Source organism: Carassius gibelio, chromosome B22, assembly GCF_023724105.1.
Source record: "Carassius gibelio isolate Cgi1373 ecotype wild population from Czech Republic chromosome B22, carGib1.2-hapl.c, whole genome shotgun sequence".
Taxonomy (NCBI): domain Eukaryota; kingdom Metazoa; phylum Chordata; class Actinopteri; order Cypriniformes; family Cyprinidae; genus Carassius; species Carassius gibelio.
Genome location: NC_068417.1, coordinates 8,027,408 through 8,047,586, shown reverse-complemented (window position 1 = coordinate 8,047,586; position 20,179 = coordinate 8,027,408). Strand labels below are relative to the sequence as shown.

Genomic DNA, 20,179 nt, shown 5'->3' with positions numbered 1-20,179 from the left:
TGGCAAAATAAAAATGAACTACCAGGCGAGTTCAAAGACAGGTCTGAAAGCGGTGAAGTAAAAGATAAGCGAATGGCACTCACTTTGTCAACAAAAAATGCCAAGAATTTCTCACAGAGCCCTGCTGATGGCTCCCTAGAGAACTGGGATTTCGAATTAATAAATACATTTATCGTGGAAAAAAGAACCCTAGGTCTGTGACAGTGTGCGCTAATCAGGTCTGAAAAAGGTCGATCTTGCTGATTTAGCAGTGCTCTGAAACTTAACCAGACAATCTTTAAAAATCTCAAGAGACACAGTAAGATGATCATGCTTCCATCTTCTCTCTGCTTTACAACACGCCTGTCTAAGAGAGCGAGCGTTGTCATCCAACCAATAATAAGATTTTATCTTAGGTTGTTTAGCTTTAAAAGGAGCAATAGAATCTAAGATATTAGAACAAACTGTGTAAAACAGAGAAATCAAAACATCAAGCCCTTAGGATGCCTTTTCAGCATGTAAGATAGATTTTTCAACAGCATTAGCTAGATAGTTATCATTAAACTGAGAAACAGTCAGTGAATTAATAAAAGGAGAATAAAAATCAGCAGGCTTATTCACAGTAGCAGAGATAACAGCAGGAACCTTAAAAAGCATGGGTTTGTGATCAGAAAATGAAGCATCATCAATGACAACATCAACTACAGAGGAACCATGTGACATTATAAGGTCAAGTGTATGACCAAGAACATGAGTTGCTTGATTTGAGGTTGAGAAAAAACCAAACGAGTCTAAGATATTACAAAACTCGGCAACCAAAGGACGCCCTGGGCAGCAAAGATGTATATTAAAATCACCCAGAAACAACATTAGATCATACAACGGGGCAACAGAAGTTAAAAATTCAGAAAACTCACTGGTAAAATTACTTCCAACATTAGGTGGCCTATAGATGAGAGCACAGAACAGCAGAGATGAATTAGACTGTAATACCACACACTGTACTTCAAACGATAAAAAAGTTTGAACAGAAACTGATTGAATATTAAGTGACTGTTTAAAAACCATTGCAACCCCACCACCTCTACCAGCAGATCTTGGGGTACTAATAAAACAGCAGTTCGGTGGACGAAGTTCTTCAAAAGGTGACAACTCACCAGTGTTTGGAATAACGGCGTTTAAAAGAACGGCGTTAGGTAACGACGTTATTTTTTCAGTAACGGGGTAATCTAACTAATTACTTTTCCCATCATTACAATGCGGTTAATGTTACTGAACGTTAAATGCGGTGCATTACTATGCATTGATTTTTAATAAACTATGCAATCCGAACTCACCCCTGGCTCAGCGAGTGAGCAGGTGGGTTAATAACGAGATAAGCGATTATGATTGGCTAAGGCAGAGTCATGTGTTTCATGGTAGCCTATCAGAGCCAGTGTTTTTACACACATGCCGGCACACATGCCAGCGGCGCCAAACACACATACACAACAGTTACACAGAGATTCGCAGCAGCAGAGATGGTGAGTCACGAGCAATCCGATGAAAAATTTGTATTTTCAAGGTGGAGATATAAGCACTACTTCAAATTCATTGTGGTCAAAGGCAAGAACGTGCATGTAATGTGTACATGTAATGTGTGACACACATCTACAAAGCTAGTGGCCAAAAACCCTTTTCTTACAAAGATAATACTTGAAGTGCAGGATAAAACTCTTGCTGTATGTTGACGTGCAATAAATATCGAAATTTATGTACGACCACCAGTCTGTTCTACTCATATAAACTGACTTGTGAAAACTGCAAAAAAATAAATACATTTCTCACATATATCAACTTTTTGACCTACACCCCGCCCCTAAACCTAACCAACAATGGGGTTTAGACAAATCGTATAAAAATCTCACGAGTGAGGTCATACATATTTGTATGGATTAGCCACCTCAAAATACTCATGAGATAGCATTGATCTAACAAGTAAGCTGGTCTTTATTCAATTAATCTATTGATATGTTCAAATGAAAATAAAAAGAGGCAATACTGATTTATATAATATTTTGTAATGTAGGCTATAGGGCTACACATTTCCCTGAACTACATTTCTGCGGCTATTAATATGTTTAAATGAAAACGAAAGGAGGCAGTGGTGTTTAATATCATATTTCGTCTTATTGTAAATATACAGTGAGGAAAATTGCAGTTGCCAGGGCGAGCTGACTGATGTTATAAGTGCGCTGCTGTTTGCAGAAATACCGGACTTGCATCGTCCCGTCTGCCGGAGATCACACTCCCTAGTTGAACTCGCAAAGTGCGAACTACAGAGGATGCAAGTCCGAAATTTGCATACTTTGTGTTGAGAAACTAGATCAGACCTAAGTAACTAAACTATTTGCCCAATCTTCAGGTACTTTTGACCGTGCTGGAAAGCAACCAGTTTGGGGGAAAAAAGTTCCTTGTACAATTGGTCCTGGTAATTTCAGTGGAAACGCGGCAAGATGGTGGCACGTCAACACGCAGCGGCTTTTCTCTGTCCCGACAGAACGGTGTTTTCGTGTTTTATGTCTTGTGAGTTGCAGTGTTTTCGTTCGTCGTCATCGCGTCTACCTGTCAGTAAGCGCGCATACAGTCGCGAGTTTCTGCTAGATGTCGGCAGAACCACATTTTTAAAGTTAAACTCCGTGCACAGCTGTAGAATCTCGTTCTGCTATGGAGCCCTACACCAACGACCCCCACTACTGCATCTCGCCCACAGCGGAGGCGTAACAAGCGGTGTGAGAGGAAGCAGAAGAGGGGTAAGCGCGGAGGTATCCGGGCTAGGCTAACGGCTAACCCACACCATCTATCCCCACCATCGTACTGGCTAACATACACTCGTTGGACAATAAACTGGACTACATTCGATTACTACGCTCAACTCAGAGAACTGTAAGAGACTGTTGTGTTTTTGTGGTCACGGAAACATGGCTCAGCAACAGCATTCCAGACGGCGCTATTCAGCTCGACCAGCTGACGTGCTATCGAGCGGACAGAGCTCTCGTCGCGGGAGGAAAAACCCACGGCGGCGGACCTTGTGTTTACATCAATGTGGTGCCACAATACTGTTGTGATCAGCAAACACTGCTCACCCCTGGTGGAGTTTATGATTATTAAGTGCCGGCCGTTCTATCTGCCGAGGGAATATACTGCTATACTGCTCATTTTGGTGTATATTTCACCCTTCAACTTTATCAGCAACAGGAACGAAGCACTAAATAAACTGTACCAGCACATCAGTGAGCAGCAGACAGCACACCCCGATGCTTTTCTCATCATAGCTGGGGATTTCAACCATGCTTACTTAAAGAGTATGTTTCCAAAAATACACCAACACATTAACTTTCCAACACGAGGTAATAACATTTTGGACTTACAAAGTCTCTTACAATATCTCTTACTGTAAATTACTGCAAATCAAACAGTGGTTTGTCCAGCAAACGGCCGTAAGATTAACTTATCAATTTTCAATAAAGTTATCACTTCTTATAATTCAAGGAAAAATATTATCTGGCTATGAAAACATTATCCTATCATTATGATAAATTTAGTTTCTCAAAATAAAGCTTGTAGCTAGATCAGACATCTCAGTGACTCGTAATGTAAGCGGGGTGGAGGCAAAGGCAATCATGAATATATGGGTTTTTAATAATTGAACTAATAATACATCAAACTACAAATCACACAAAGTAAATACGCGTACGACAATACAAACAGTAAACTTTGTACAAGACATAACGGAATCCAAATAAGGGAAAGAAAGAGAGAGAGAGAAAGAGAGAATGAATGAGAGAGAGGGGGGGGGCAGCGTGGTCACAGAATGAGCTTGGTTATGTAAACTCAGACAGCAGCCGGTTAGCAGCGTGTGAGAGAAGGAAGAGAGACGGACCTTGTTCGGTCAGCTCTTATGGCTTGAGATGGTTCACGCCTCTGTTCGCGTGAACAACCAATGAACGTCCGCGATCTGAAGCGGGAAAAAGTTCCTTTGTCTCTGTGGAAACACCCACCCTACTAACTTTGGGGCTTATCAGACCTCAGCAGTGATATTCTAGCAAGTTCATAATTCCAGATTAATACATTTTTCACACCTTTTACACAGGGGAATAGTTGGGTCACAACATGACAATTACAAAAACAACAAACAGTACATATATAACTGATAGAAACACGAAGTTACATTCAAATGTAGAATTACACACATTTAAAGATTAGCACATGCTAATAAATTGCAGATAGTCCCAATTTATATGGGAAAAATCTCAATGCACCGAAAAAGCAATACTTAATACGTAGGGCCGGGACTTTAAGGCGTTAATTAAGATTAATTAATTACAGAAAAAAAATTCCCGCATTTTTTATAACTTATTTTTGCACCGCGGAACGTTTCTCACTGGATGAGTTTCGGCAGACCGATTATACTGGAGCACCAACTAGCGTTCGCATATCACCGCAGCACATGATCGAACCTCAAGTATCACCTCAACGCAAAACATATAGCAGCTAGCGTGGACTTTACACTTTATGTTGAACTATGTATTATTTTGTTGGTGCAACTGGCAGTTTATGTTGAACTCTTTATTGTTTTGGCTAAGGTTATTGAGAGTTGGACTTAGTATGTTATGGCCTCTGAAGCAACAGAGAGATGTTTTCTAAAAGTCAGTGTTTCCAATATTCTGAATGTAATTGACAGTATTGTGTTTTACTTTAAAAAAAAAACACTTTACAGAAGGCTCCAGCACCTATAAGCTACCTGAATTTCTGAAATGTACTATTTCTAAATTGTTTCTAAATATGCTATTGCTACACTTAATGGCAAAAATTGCACTGGTCAGCTAGACTTGGTTGAACAAAAATAAACAATATTTTGTTACTTAAGCTTATGTATTCAGTCATTATTCAATGGTATACTATAAATCCTTGTGAAAAAAAATTACTGCTCACTGTTCTCAGGTCAAATATTTATATGCGATTAAAATGCGATTAATTTCGATTAATTAATTACAAAGCCTCTAATTAATTAGATTAATTTTTTTAATCGAGTCCCGGCCCTATTAATACGTTTAGAATACATTTGAGCAGATTTTACTATTCTCTTTCTAAGAGTCAGCTTTGATTCCTGTTCTGTTTCCCAGTAGGATCATAAAGTTTTACGATGTGGTCAGGAGTAGAGTTACAAAAACATGACTCTATCTGAGAAAGTTAAAATGAGGAGAAACATTTCCAATTCATAAGCTAGTAAAATTATAATCCTCGCATAACAAGGATTAACCATTTTATGCAATACACAAACATTCAAAATACATATTAATAAAATGACGAAGATACAGAACCTTAAGAAAGGTTTGTTTGTGTGTGTGTGTTTGTGTGTGTGTGTGGGGGGGGGGGTTTATGTCCCCTTTGAGGCTCGCCCACGAGGCTCTGGAATTTCTTAATAGGTGTAATAACTGTCACTCAAGGCAGGAAGTGGCCGACTTCAGGGCGCCCAAAATGGTGGCTTAAGTAAACAACGAAGGTCCTTGTTTACTCAAGTTCTGGTCTTTGAGTGCAGAATGTGTTAGAGTCAGGATTCATTAATATGGAACAGATGGCTGAAATACCATCAGCTCATTAGTGTTACAATGCATTATTGTGAGGAAGAGTCATCAGACCTGAAAGTGCTGGATCTGAAGATGATCTACTGACTAGGGGTTGAACGACTTCTGATTTTTTTGAGTCAACTTCTATGTGATGAAAGTCTAGTCGAAGTAGACTAGTCGCTGATCACGTCATTAATGATGAAACTGTAAGGTTTCTCTCCAGTGAGAATCCTCTGGAGCCGCTTCAGATCTGCAGCTGTAATAAAAGTCTTCTCACACTAAAAGCACACATGATCTCTCACACCAGTGTGGATCTTCTGATGAACGTTTAAACTTTAGATGTGAAAAACTGTTTCCAGATAAAGAACATGAATGTGGTTTTTCTTTCTTATGAACTTTCAGGTGATTCTTCAGACCTGAAGCCTCATAAAAATGTTACAGTTGAAACTGTGCTGGTCTTGAAGATTAACTTTATTCACTGTGACTTTAGATGATGTTTCTTTGTTAGGACAGATTTATACAGAAGATATTTTATTCCTTGATGCATTATTGTGAGGATGAGTCATCAGACCTGAATGTGCTGGATCTGAAGATGATCTACTGACTAGGGGTTGAACAACTTATGATTTTTTTAAAGTCAACTTTTATGTGATGAAAGTCTAGTCGAAGTCGACTAGTCGCTGATCACGTCCTTAATGAACAAATAAGCCTGTAGCAGGTATGGTACATAATCAACCAATCGTCCAGCATCGTGCCGTGTGAGAAGGTGAGATCTACAAAGAACGATCAAAGGAATGCAAATACACGTACATTTTAGGTGTTTGTTTGTTCATTCAACTTGAAGCGTCGCTGTGCACCGATCATTGTATGACACCAAAGTACCAAGAGAGTGATTTGAATGAATGAGGAGCCGTCTGCTCTGCTCTCTATAGCTCTTATGAATGTCATACAATGATCGATCTGCACAGCACAAACAGCCAAAATCTTGATATTTTAGACAATATAACAATCCTGGCAAGGACACGTCCTGGGAAAATGGCTTATATGGTCACCGTATACATGGCAGTGTCTCTGTATTAGTAGTGACGCTGTGGGCTTTAGTTATTAAGAAATATATGATTTAAATTTTCAGTTTCTAAGCTATTTTATTGAGAAACAACAGAACAGAGATGACAGTACATTTCCTCACTGAATGTTTCTGTGCATGTGTGATGTACGAGCTACTGTCTGTAGTCTATGTGTGTGTGTGTGTGTGTGTGTGTTACAGTGCAGCAGCGCATTAGATTAGAACAGTGATTAATTTACCTGTACAATAAGCTGTTTAAAATGTGCATTCTCCCATTCAATTTCAAGCATCCTGTTGTGCCATCTATAGGACCAGCGACTAATCAACATCAAGCTTAAAGCATCATGGCAGAGCATTGATGTCGAGTAGTCGATTAGTCTTTGTATCCCCTACTAATGACTGTGAATGTTCTTTGTTATGCTTAAGTAGAGAAGATGAATAACGGAAACTCTTCCCACATACAGTGCAGTGATACGGTTTCTCTCCAGTGTGGATCCTCTCGTGTCTTTTCAGATGTCCTAACCGACGGAATCTCTTGTCACAGTGTGAACACTTGTAAGGTTTCTCTCCAGTGTGGATCCTCTCATGTGATTTCAGGTCTCCTAACCGACTGAATCTCTTGTTACAGTGTGAACACTTGTAAGGTTTCTCTCCAGTGTGGATCCTCTCATGTGTTTTCAGGGTTCCTAAATGACCGAATCTCTTGTCACAGTGTGAACACTTGTAAGGTTTCTCTCCAGTGTGGATCCTCTCATGTGATTTCAGATATCCTAAATGACTGAATCTCTTGTCACAGTGTGAACACTTGTAAGGTTTCTCTCCGGTGTGGATCCTCTGGTGCAGCTTCAATTCTGCAGTTGTAATAAAAGTCTTCTCACACTCAAAACACATATATTCTTTCACACCAGTGTGTATCTTCTGATGGACTTTTAAACCCTTCAGATGTGAAAACCTCTTTCCACATAAACATGAATGTGGTTTCTCCTTTGAATGAACATTCAGGTGACTGTTCAGGTTTGAAGCCGTCAAAAATGTTTTGCCACATTGATCACAATTATAAAGTTTCTCTCCAGTGTGGATGTTCATGTGTCTCTTAAGGTTTGATGATTGTCTGAAGCTCTTCCCGCACTGATCACATCTGTATGGTTTCTCTCCAGTGTGGATCCTCATGTGCATCTCAAGACTATGTTTGCTTCTCAAACTCTTTCCACACTGAGTGCAGGTGAAAGATTTCTTGTCTCTTCTCTTCTTTAAATCGTTCTGTTTTGTTTGAGAGCGACTCAAAGAGTTTTCTCCAGTTTTGACATGTTGCTTCTGCTCCTCTTTATTCATTTCTTCATGCTCCTCGTTTTCTTCAATCAACTCTAAAATAAAAGTAAAAAAAAACTTTAGCAAATCACTGAGAGAAATGTTAAAAGAAGACAAAATTAACCCTGATATAATAGTTAAGAGTAGACAAGTGCTATACAAAATATTTTTATAATTTTGATACATATATAAATGTAATGTCCCTGAATCTTTACTGGAGTGATGTACATTGTTCTTCCAGTTACACTTAATAATAATAATTATTAAACATTTTAAAACATTAGATACAAATCCCACGTTTCTATAGTAAGAACCCTTAAGTCCCTCGATATACTTCAAACGAAGTTCGTTTTTAATTCTTCTTTTCGGGGCAAAAAGAAGTTAGAAAAGTTTAAGGGACGGTATACTGTTAACGAACTATTCGACACCCCCGCGCTGCTGGAGGTGGGGTGTAGATTAATGTAAACGTGTCACAATGCTCCCGTGTATCCCCTAAACAAAACAACAATGAAATTAAGAAGTGTAGGCAAACTAGGTGTGAGACGGGCACCAATGGTCAGATTATAGACAAAAGAATAATGATTATCAGCAGTTCAGAGTCAAGTATCACGTTTGCAATACAAAAGAACCATTCCATAATCAGTCCTTTATGAGATGTGTGAATGTCTCAGGTCTAAAACTTTAGCATGATGTGGGAAAAAAAATATTGGAATCAGTTTGTTGCTTTATTTTATTAGCGTTCATTTTATTAAACTGGATAAATTGTTTTGATAAAAACAAAGGTTTATTATCGTATGTTCATTTTGCATTTCATTTACTGTATACCCTTTACATTTGCTTATTGAAAGAACAACAGCAGCAGTATGGTGAAACATTTATTTGAAACTTGTATTTGGTGCTTGCTACCTTATATCTTTACTCTTTCCTTTCATTCTTTTGATGGCTTTGGAAAACTTGTCTCGGATGTTTCTCTGCTTCACTTTTTGCATAACTCCGGGTCGTCCACACCAAGCTTCATTGCTATTTCTTTCTAGGAATTAATTATGTTGTTTGTTGTTGGCGTCACTTCCTGTTTGCCGTCATTTCCTGTTTGTTGTTGGTGCCCATACTGCGTTGAGTTCCGTCACTATATTCTTTTTATGGACTATTTTTATCTTAAAAATCAATTTTAAATACCATAATTTCCGTTTATATAACGTGTGAATATATCCTCTATTGTATTCTACAACAAAAACAATCAGAGCGCCTCGTTATCACTACTTTTATTTTGATCTCCCGGGTCCACTATTAGCTTATAGCCCGTTAGCATCAGCGGCGTGGTTGCTGCTAACTGCGCTTACATTGCTAATACTCTATTCACACACATTACCACTGCTGTACTCACTATTACTTGCTTTAATGGTGGATGAATGTCTACCTTTGATTGCAGGCGAGGACACGTTCGAGCGATCAGCGTGCTGTTAACAGTCCCACCATGTCTACTACGTGTGTTTCTCTGCACAGGCCCGGTGCACCCAGGACGCGATCTTCCCAGATGTCCTTCACTCCGGCGCCGGGACACCACGGACCCTGGGTGCATCCACAGCGAAGGATGCGAGCCAGGTCCCGGGCGTCGACTTCTCCCCCTCCAGTCGTCGAGATCTCCATCCGGAACCGCTTCGCTCCCCACCGCAAGACGGGACGCGACGCTGTGATCATCGAATACTCCATCGTCCGACACGTCCGTGCTACGTTAGCCGAAGGTAAAGTGCACACTCATTGTTTGCCGGGTGCTTGTGTTCTCGATGTTTCTGCGCAGATACCCGTGATCCTGAAGGCTGACGTGAGCCCCAGAGCAGTCGTGCTTCACGTCGGGGTTAATGACACCACGTTTCAGCAGACCGAGACACTTAAGAGGGACTTCAGCAGCCTGATCGAGACAGTTCGCAGCACGACGCCCGCGGCGACGATCGTCGTGTCAGGACCACTGCCCACGTATCGACGAGGACACGAAAAGTTCAGTAGACTTGTTGCTTTAAATGAATGGTTGTTGTCATGGTGTAAACAACAGAAACTGCTATTTGTTAATAACTAGAACCTTTTCTGGGAGCGTCCCAGGCTGTTTCGTGCTGATGGCTTACACCCCAGCAGAGTTGGACCGGAGCTGCTTTCTTACAACATCTCCAGGACACTTCGCTCCATGTGACTAGTAAGACAATTTTCAAATAACTATTATGATGACTTTTGTTCCACCCGCTTAAATGATCTACACGCATAAAAAGAATGAGAAGAAATAAGGGCGATGATGTCATTAAAAAAATGTCAAGTTATAGTGCTGCAGAGATATCAACCTTAATTAGCATTAGCATTACTAGCCCCGGCCCGGCAGGTGTTGTAATACCAGTTTCGGCCGTGGGAGGCGGTATGCGGGCAACATTACCACCAGCCAACCTACAATACACGAATAACTCGCAGGGCGTACCTGGACCTGATGTCAATCATGTGGAAAGTACAGCCCACTACTTTCAATTCAGAGAAGAGAGCGGAAGGATAGCTGCAGCCCTTGGCAAGAGACCAACACCCGCTACAGGGAAACAACCGCGCTCGGAATCACAAATCAGATCCGATAAGAATACCAGAGTAAACATCGGCACTGCTTTTAATCGCTGGAGACAACTGATGGACCTGAAAGAAATGAGGTTCGACTCAGAACTTGCAAGTTAGATGCTTTTAGTATTTCGCTAGAAGTTTGTTTTATATGTTTGTGTATTTGTTTTCGGGAAGTTATAACATAGAAATGTATCGAAGGCTGTTCGATAAACGTGCTAATGTTAGCGATGGCTAACCGTAGCTGCGTTTGATAATTAGCTAGCTATAACTTAACGTTACCCATTTTATTATATAGGGCTGTGCATGTCTTTACTCATGTACATCTCATCAGTAAAGACGCTCCTGTAATTAGGAGTATATCTCCAGTACGTGTGTTCAGATCAGGATTGCCAGGTTTTCACAACAAATCCTGCCCAGTTGCTTCTCAAAACTAGCCCAATCTCGCTTCCAGAAGATTCCCCGATAAAACATTGCTTCCCGGGGTTAAAATATAGTTTTTTTTAGCAGGGTTGTCTTGGTATAATTCGCATTTTAGGGGCTAAATATCACGTTATTTGTATTGGGGTCGCTGTGACCAGCGGACATGAAAAACAACTGCCACAGACTTGGCAACACTGGTTGGCATTTACTACACAGAGCCGTAATTCACTGACAATCTACACAACATCGATGTTAAAATCGCAGGCGATTCTTTGTCGATTTTGAAAGCGATTTTGTGTTAGTTGTCGGTAGACTAAGGCTCTGTGCAGTTACTGCCGCTCCACCTGAACCAGTGTTGCCAAGTCTGCGGTTGTTTTTCATGTTCGCGGTTTGAAGCAATCCCAATACCAATAATGTGATATTTAGCCCATAAAATGCTAATTTTACCAGGGAAACCCTTCCCAAAAATTTATATTTTAATCCGGGCAGCAATTTTTATCGGGGAAACTCCCGGAAACGCGATTGGGCTAGTTTTGGACTAGTTTTAAGAAGCAACTGGGCAGGATTTGTTGTGAAAACCTGGCAACCCTGATCTGAACGCACAGGCTGGAGATATACTTCTAATTACAGGAGCGTCTTTACTGATGAGAGGTGCATGAAAATCGCATTCGATTTTTTGCACAGCCCTATTATCATAACTAACCTGCTCAGTCTAGTCTGTTGGTCTCCGTGTCCTCTTTGCTTCGTGGTTTTTCTGTGCGTGAAAAAATTGATGTGTGGCGTGAAAGCGTGTGAAAAGGGTCAATTCCGTGTGTCTCACGGTGAATGCTTGAGAGTTGGCACATTAGTTCTCAAGCAGAATAAAGCGTTTGTATTAATCTATGATGTGTCCCTGTTTGCCTACAGGGACATAAAAAAAATTAATTAAAAGTGATACGTGGACCAAGGTGTATGAGATTGTTCATTTTAAGTAAAGGATCCTAATATTTCGTCCACAACAATATTTAATTAGGTTATAACTCCTTGTGGTTAGTCTGCACGAGATCAACAAGCTTGTTTGCTTTGCGGCTGCTTTAAATACAAAATAAGCATTCGATCTACGTTAGAGCGTCTGAGCGCTCACAAATCTTTCTGCAGCGTTGTGAGCAGAGCGGCAAGAGCGATTTTTGACGCTCTAGACGCCGGCGTTGTGAACGCACAGTCAGGCTTCGGCTATGGCTGTAGTGTTGTTGTGAAAGTAGGGGCGGAGCATAGAGACTATGCCGTTTCTCGTTTGTTACTCTAGAGTAGACCAATTCACTTTATTGAGGCATACTGCCCCCATCTGTTACGGAATGTGGAGTATGACTTGATTTTTTTTGGCAAACATTACAGATGGCACCTTTAAGACTGTTTCTGTTCCCCGAATAGTGAGGTCAAAATATAAATTTAATGTAGGCTCTAGAAAAAATCGTATCGTGATTAAACCAGAAACATGCAAAGGAAATGAACAAAAATAATCTTTAAAGTTTGGGCTCATAAATATTAGATCACTCACACCCAAAGCAGTTATTGTAAATGAAATTATCACAGATAATAGTTTTGATTTACTCTGCTTGACTGAAACCTGGCTAAAACCAAATGATTATTTTGGTCTAAATGAGTCTACTCCACCAAACTACTGTTATAAGCATGAGCCCCGTCAGACTGGTCATGGAGGAGGTGTTGCAACAATATATAGTGATATTCTCAATGCTACCCAGAAAACAGGATACAGGTTTAACTCTTTTGAAATACTTCTGCTTAATGTAACACTGTCATGTTGATCGAGCACTTGGGTCTTCTCCACTTTTTCCTGCACACATCCTCTGAATAAACGCATAATCTTGTTAGCGAAAAGTAGCTGTAGGGCTATATTAGGGGGAAAATAGTTGTAAAAAAACAACGGGAAGGCTGCGGTTCGATAAACATGTACGTGACTCAAAAGTTAAATGTGTATTACAACACACTCTTCAGGGTATATGCAGAAATCTTGAAGTTAATTTTAATACCTTTTCAAGACTTTTTCCAAGACCTTCTCAATATTTTTTAATACCTCACCGCCACTTCAAGGTGTAACCATTTACATCAGTGATACTTTTAACGAAACAGTTTAAGTTTGTGATAAAGACTATAGACCACTCTGATACAAAAAAAAAAAAATCAAATAGGCTGGGATAGTAAATCAAAGCAAAGTTTATTAAAAAACAAAACAAAACTTTGCTCCACCCTCAACAACAATCATGCTGACATGTGCCTCAGTTCTTCTGATTTTGTTTCCAGCAGCTTCTCAGTTTGGACCAATTCGTTCCATTTTTCTTTACTACGTCTTCTGAGGATGTTGAACTTCGTGATCAGTTGTGCCATTAATGTCCCAGATTTCCCCTCTGCCTGCTCGGCTAACTTATCAGCATCTGTTTGGAGGGAGTCGCACATCTCTGTCAGAACGTTCGTTTCCGTTTCAGGTCTTCTATCTCCTCTTGCATTGCTTTTCTTTTGAGGTCCTGTGTGGAACTCGGTTTCTTCTTCCGTGCATCTTCAGGGTAACTCCTGTACCTTGACCTTGCACAGGCTACTAAAGCCATGAGCTCCTTGTAAGAGGTACCTTCAAAACACCCCCACAGACACCGATCTTGTCACATATCAGGTCGACAGCTTTTCCGTGTCACAAGAATTGAGAGCCAAGGTACCTAGCCAGAACATATCTTTATTAATATGACACTCCTCAAAACACATAACAGGTTGAAAATGAAATAAATACAAATATAGTATATAGAACTAAGCAGGAGGTACCTAGATTGGACATGGTCATCTTCCCAGAATTGAATGTGGACATCAAGTTGTTTAGTTTTTGTTGACTGGTTGAGCGACTTGTCAAACATTAAAACAAACTGGCCAGCCTTGTTGATGGTGTTGATGAGCTCCTGCTTGAAGTGTGGTGCTAACCCAAATCGTATGATGTATCCAGTTTTGTCCTTGCCACAAGTGAACGATTTTGCTATATCCGAATCTGGAAACATACCCTTGAAAACTTCAGCCACGTTTTCGTTTGAGTTCAGTGAATGGTGTTTCTCCGTTTTGTGGAGACACCACAACACCTCAGCACGCAGTGTTGCTGTGCCGCCCAGAGCCACTCTGATGTCGGCTGCAGAAGATGATGAAGCAGAGATAGACGGGTCGTAGCTGTAGCTTCAGGTGCGACTGCCGGTGGTGTAACGACGTTGGCACTAGGTTGTGGTGGTGCAACGCGATTACCACAGAAGCTAGCAATGGAGAGCTGCAGCTCTCTGCGGCTAACAGCGGCTTTGTGGCTAGCACAACACATGTGGGACTTTAACGAGTTAATGCCCATTGACACAATACTTATTTTTTTCTTGCATAATGTACAATATGCCTCGTTGATATTCCCCTCGACTGGCTGCAGCCACTCTTTAAATTCCGGCATTTCCAGCCAGGACGCTGCAAATTTGCACTTGCCCATTCTGTTAATGCTTTCACCATCCTAAAACATTTCGGTGCGTTGTAATACAAATGCAATTTACGAACAAACCCACAATAGCCTAGTTTATGTACCGGTTCATTTCTTTTTATAAAAATTACTAAATTCACACACTTTCACGATGTTTTTGGGACTCAAACTGTTGGACAGCTCATTCAGAAAAAATACTTTCAAAATTTAAGACTTTATAAAGCCGTGATAAGACTTTTTAATACTTTTTAAGGGTCTTAATTTTCCCAAAATTTATTTATCACCTTTTAATACTTTTCAAGACCCCACGGATACCCTGACTCTTCCAAGCGAGGTCCTTTTTATTCCTGAAATATGAACTTGTGTGTGATACTTGTGTCATAAAGCTCCGGTTGACTGCTCAATGACAACATCAGTCGTTCCTCCATGTTGAATGAGTGACTCCTGAGCAGGCTCCTGATTGGTTAACGTGGCGCAAATTGACACCAAAGTTCAAATTTTTCAACTCGGGCGGCGGACGCGAATTCACGTCAAACACATAAATGCACAAAAGCACAATTCGCGCGTAATGCGCCTATCAAGCCAGACGCTCAATTAGCATCATTCGCGCGAACTAGACGCGCGAATGAGGCGAATTCGCATCTTCCATGCCGCGCCAAACGCCTTATTCGCGCCGGGAGAACTCCAGACGTGCGTAAACGCGCATTTGCATTGACTTAACATTGAAACACATGGAATCGATCTTACTGCTATAGATATTGTACCTCAATGTGATGATATTACAGACCATTTCCTTGTGTCGTGCATGCTGCATATCACTGATATTAACTATATGTCTCAGCGTTACCGTCTGGGCAGAACTATTGTTCCAGCCACCAAAGACAGATTCGCAAATAACCTGCCTGATCTGTCTCAACTGCTATTTGTACCCAAAAATACACATGAATTAGACGAAATGACTGACAACATGGGCACTATTTTCTCTAATACATTAGAAGCTGTTGCCCCCATCAAATTGAAAAAAGTTAGAGAAAAACGTACTGTGCCATGGTATAGCAGTAATACTCACTCTCTCAAGAAAGTAACTCGTAGTCTTGAACGCAAATGGAGAAAAACTAACTTGGAAGTTTTTAGAGTTGCATGGAAATACAGTATGTCCAACTATAGACAGGCTCTAAAAACTGCTAGGGCAGAGCATATCCACAAACTCATAGAAAATAACCAAAACAATCCTAGGTTTTTATTTAGCACAGTGGCTAAATTAACAAATTACCAGACACCACCTGATTCAAATATTCCACCAACGTCAAATAGTAATGACTTTATGAATTTCTTCACTGATAAAATAGATAACATTAGAAATTCAATAGCGAATGTAGATTCTACAGCGTCTAACACTTCAGTTTCATCCATCGCACCCAAAGATAAACTGCAGTGCTTTACAAATATAGGACAGGAAGAGCTAAATAAACTTATCACTGTATCTAAACCAACAACATGTTTATTAGATCCTGTACCCACTAAATTACTGGAAGAGTTGTTACCTGTAGCCGAAGAACCGCTCCTCAATATTATTAACTCGTCGTTATCTTTAGGTCACGTCCCAAAACCATTCAAGCTGGCGGTTATTAAGCCTCTTATTAATAAACCAAAACTAGATCCTAGTGAACTGGCAAATTATAGGCCTATTTCAAATCTTCCATTCATAAAATTTTAGAAAAAGTTGTGTCTGCTCAATTGAGCACCTTCCTGCACAAAAATGATCTGTATGAAGAATTTCAGTCAGGTTTCAGGCCCCACCATTGCACAGAAACTGCACTTATTACAAATGACCTGCTTCTTGCATCAGATCAAGGCTGCATCTCATTTCTAGTTTTACTTGATCTTAGTGCAGCGTTCGACACCATAGATCATGACATACTCATAGATCGATTACAAAACTATACCGGTATTCAAGGGCAGGCTCTAAGATGGTTTAGATCCTACCTGTCCGATCGCTACCATTTTGTTTACTCAAATGGGGAGTCATCTCATTTATCATCAGTAAAATATGGAGTGCCACAAGGATCCGTCCTAGGTCCCCTTCTATTTTCAGTATACATGTTGCCCCTTGGTAATATTATTAGAAAACACGGAATTAGCTTCCACTGTTATGCTGATGATACTCAGCTATATATCTCAACGAGACCAGATGAAGCCTCAAAATTATCTAAGCTAACAGAGTGTGTTAAAAATGTAAAAGATTGGAGGACCAATAATTTTTCTCCAATTAAATTCGGATAAGACAGAGATATTAATTATTGGACCAAAAAACACTACACAGAATCTTGTAGATTATAATTTGCAACTAGATGGATGTACTGTTACTTCCTCTACAGTCAAACATCTGGGTGTTATATTAGACAGCAACTTGTCTTTTGAAAATCATATTTCCCATGTTACAAAAACTGCTTTCTTCCATATTAGAAACATTGCCAAGCTACAAAACATGTTGTCTGTTTCTGATGCAGAAAAGCTAGTTCATGCATTCATGACCTCTAGACTGGACTATTGTAATGCACTTGTAGGTGGTTGTCCTGCTTCTTCAATAAACAAGCTACAGGTAGTCCAAAATGCAGTGGCTAGAGTCCTTACAAGGTCAAGAAAATATGATCATATTAGCCCAATTTTACAGTCTCTGCACTGGCTACCTATTAAGTTCCGTATCAGTTAAAAATTATCATTACTTACCTATAAGGCCCTAAATGGTTTAGCTCCTGCGTACCAAACTAGCCTTCTACCACGTTACAATCCATCACGCTCCCTAAGGTCACAAAACGCTGGACTTTTGGTAGTTCCTAGGATAGAACACCTGAGAAGAGATGATGCTGACCATCAGAGGACTTCAGATGATGCTAACCCTGAATCAACAACAGAACTAACAAATATTGCTACAAGTGTGAGTGAATTATATATTAAATTATTAATATTAATAATGTTCATCATCTGTTTGACTACGACTTGTATACATTTTTCTACAAATCCTGTCATACATGCACAAACTGACAGTCACCACTTATAAGCTTTTACTAAATATTGTAGAAACATAATTTTCTGTAAAGTTGCTTTGTAATGATTTGTTTTGTAAAGCGCTTTACAAATAAACGTCGATTGACGTCAGAATTCGGTTTGTTTGGATGTGAACTCTGTCTTCCGTACTCGGATGCGCACCCCTGAACCGTACCAGAGTCCGCTTAAAAACGGTGGTCTGGGGTACACTTCATATGAAATCTGGTACGGTTCGCTGCTCATGTGAACGCAATCGTACCAAAATGTGTGTTTGTGTGTGTGTGTCACTCACTTTCCTGATGAGCGTGACTGACACGCTGCAAGCAGAGAGCTGTACATCTCATTAATGTTCGCCTTCAACGTTCTTTAGAGCATTTTCAGTAAATTCGTAAGACAGACGCAAGTGCCGTTATGTACCGAAGATTTATCAACAAAACGAACAGTTCAAAAACGTAATACATAAAAGTGCACAGAGTAATGTTTTGCATTTGCCACCTTCTCCTGCGCTGTCATTACCAAGCAACGGGGTAAACAGCTGCTGGCGCTGATGACGCAAACAAACCGCGGTTCGGACTCAAATATTATAATATGAACACAATCCAGTGGGGGTAGGGGGAGCAACTCGGGTCCGGACCAGGCAAGTGAACCAAGTGTGAAAGCACCCTTAAAGTCTGTCCGTGAGTGATCGTACGTATATTTGTGCAGCTCAGGTTTTCGACAATCAGTGTATTCAGGAGATGTTGCTCTACTCTCTATTGATACATTTTTAAATCTGACTAATACAGTTGATACATCATTAACTTGTGATGAATTTTCTGATTATTTTATCCGAAAAATTGACCTTATCAGATCTAGCATCACAACCCAGGGTTGCATCTCAGTTACATCTTGCAGTCCTACCAGCTTTCTCCAGCATTTCACTCCTCTGTCTTCCCCTGAGTTGTCTGAGATAGTTTCTCATCTTAAGCCTTCTTGCTTCTTGCAGTTTTCAAGCAGATCTCCTCTTTCTTGACTAATTTTAACATATTGGACAAATTCCAATCTTGTTTCAGAGCTCTACACAGCACAAAATCCGCACTACTTAAAGTTTATAATGACATTCTTCTTACCATTGACTCTGGATCAAGTGCATTACTTATCCTCCTTGATCTTAGCGCTGCCTTCGACACTATTGATCATGGTATTCTTATTGATCGCCTGGAAAATAGTGTCGGACTACAGGGCCCTGTCTTACGCTGGTTTAAATCATACCTGACAGAGAGAACATTCTCTGTTAAACTGGGTGCTAAATCATCCCCTCCAGTGGAGATTAAATATGGTGTCCCTCAAGGATCAGTTCTTGGTCCCCTGCTATTCTCCCTATACATGCTGCCCTTTGGCTCCATCCTTGAAAAGCACAACTTAAGATACCATTGCTATGCCGATGATACATTATTGTATTTACCCATTTCCCCTGGTTGTACTTCAGATATCAAAACTATTTTTAGCTGCTTGGAAGACATTAAATCATGGATGGCAGAAAATTTCCTCCAGTTGAATACCAAGAAAACAGAGATGATTTTATTTGGATCCCCAACCACTTCAAAACACTGGAGTAATGCCCTTGGCTAACTTGCAGAATCTGGTCAGGAATCTAGGTGTCATATTTGATAGTTCTCTTAATTTTAATAAACAAGTTAGCTCTGTTGTAAAAAGGTAGTTTTTATCAGCTTAGAACAGTAGCTAAGATGAAGCACTTTTTATCCAAGAAAGATCTTGAAACAGTAATTCATGCTTTTGTTTCCTCACGCTTAGACTACTGTAATTCTCTGTACACAGGTCTAACCAAACATAATTTAAATAGACTTCAGTTAGTTCAGAATGCAAGACTCCTCACAGGTACCAAAAAGTGTGAGCAGATAACCCCAGTTTTAGCTGAGCTCCACTGGTTACCAGTGAAATTCAGAATTGATTTTAAAATCTTACTTTTTGCTTTTAAAGCTCTACAAGGTCAAGCCCCTTTGTATATTTCTGAGCTTTTGTCTACTTACTCTGCCGCCCGACCACTCAGGTCTGCAACCCAACAGCTAGTTGCTATCCCCAAGACACATTTTAAGACAAATCTGAAAACACACTTTTACTCTCTTGCTTTTAATTCTCTATAAAAAAAATATTTTTTACATTTTTTTATATATTCTACAGCCTTATAATTTATGTTTATGTTTTATTCAATTATTTTAGTGTATTCAAGGAGTTTTGTACTCATTTTTATGTATTGTCATGGCATATTGTTTCTGCCTTCCCTGTTTTAACTTGTAAAGCACTTTGGGTCAACTGTTGTTCGGTTAAATGTGCTATACAAATAAAATGACTTGACTTGACTACTTGATGACCTCTGCAGAATGAGGAACGAACCGAGGAAAATCACGCGTCAAAGAAGGTGGAGTTTCAGAACACCTCCACAGATTGCGTAACTGCCACAGACCAATAGAAACTCAAAGGTGTTTGGGAGTCAAAAAAACCTCCCCTAGAAAGTTTGCTTTGGTGAGCCATTTCAAACTGTCAAAATGAACTCAAAACAAACTTCGTTTTGGCCTGATTTTGTTCGAAATTACATCATATCAGTTCGTTCTTTGATTTTGTTTGAAGTATATTGGGGTCTTCACTATTTGCTGCTTCAACTATATTATTAAA

At 40.0% G+C, this 20,179-nt stretch overlaps 1 protein-coding gene and 1 long non-coding RNA gene across 13 annotated transcripts in view; one reads left to right on the top strand and one right to left on the bottom strand.

Annotated features, from left to right (window-relative positions):
- The window catches only part of LOC127987708 (zinc finger protein 271), a 392,063-nt gene that overhangs the window by 155,979 nt on the left and 215,905 nt on the right, over positions 1-20,179 (bottom strand). The window lies entirely within an intron of this gene.
- LOC127987801 (uncharacterized) overlaps positions 1-20,179 on the top strand; it is a 194,563-nt gene that overhangs the window by 154,279 nt on the left and 20,105 nt on the right. The window lies entirely within an intron of this gene.